The following is a 1417-nucleotide window of genomic DNA, read 5'->3' as shown; positions in this document are numbered from 1 at the left end:
CTAGTAAAATGACCATAAAATCCTCATACAATGACCAAATTCGACAATTCTTTTTGCTACGGGTTCGTAATTACGATACAGATCTAATGCTTCAATCAAAAAAAAATCGGAGCTCATTTATTTAATATAATATCATTTATGCTTGAAGAAAAGGCATCGAAACATAAGAAAAACGAGCGCATCACAACCCAAACCTATTCAAAACTCACCCGAGGCCCTTAGGACCTCAACCAATAATTCCAACAAGTCACATATCACTACCCGAACTTAGTTGAACCTCTGTAACACCAAAAACAACACCAAAGCACCAAGTCAACCTCGCATTCAAGCCTAAGAACTTCTAAACTTCCAAAACTCGCCAACGACTCCGAAACTTATCAAACCAGTTCCGAATGGTCTCAAATTTTGCACACGCGTCACAAATGACACTAGAACTTACTCCAACTTCCGGAATTCCATTCCAACCCCGATACCTAGTTTTCCGCTGCTGACCAAAATTGCCAAAATTTCCAAGTTTCGCCAATTCAAGCCTAATTCTATCAGGACCTCCAAATTACATTTCGGACACACCCCTAAGTCTAAAATCACCAAACAAAGCTGACCGAATCATAAAAATCCAAATCCGAATTTGATTTCTCATAAGTCAACTTCCGGTTGACTTTTCTAACTTAGCTTTCTAACTAAGAGACCAAATGTTCATTTCACTCCAGAACTACTCTGAACCCAAACCTTCCAACTCGATACAACTTAACACAGCTGAACAACTCAAAAACAAGCATAGATGGGGGAAATGGGGCTATAACTCTCAGAACGAACAACCGGGTCTTTACATCCTCCCCCTCTTAAACAAATGTTCGTCCTCGAAAGAGTCTAAAAACATACCTGGAGTCTCAAATGGGTGAAACCTTCAACTATAACTTCTCGTTAAATTCAAATCATATGAACTCATATCACGGCTACATTATACTCATCACGCATCCATCCAGCCACCATTTCCACTAATACGGACACTACCAGACATATAGGTCCACAAGCACGCGCTCACACAATCAACATCTCAGTGCTCAATCTACAGTCAAAACCCGGCCTCAAGTCTTCCAGACCGGCCCAACATCAACACACAGAAAGCATATCTCGCACCTCATCCAGGGAATCACAATCCGTCAATGCATAACTAATACCGAGCGCTCATGTGCGCATACGAATGCGTGGAAGGAATTCAAAGAGTTACACTTCAAGATGAATCAATACCGTACAATAAGAAATAAAGAAGGTGAAGTTTTCCTAAAGGTACTGCAGCCTCTCAAAGATAAGTACAGACGTCTCCGTACCGATCCGCAAGACTCTACTAAACCCGCTCATGACTTGTGAGACTATATATCCTAGGCTCTGATACCAACTAGTCACGACCCAAAAT

This window comes from Nicotiana tabacum, chromosome 11 (genome assembly GCF_000715075.1).
Source record: "Nicotiana tabacum cultivar K326 chromosome 11, ASM71507v2, whole genome shotgun sequence".
NCBI lineage: Eukaryota > Viridiplantae > Streptophyta > Magnoliopsida > Solanales > Solanaceae > Nicotiana > Nicotiana tabacum.
Note: the sequence above shows the minus strand (reverse complement) of the source record.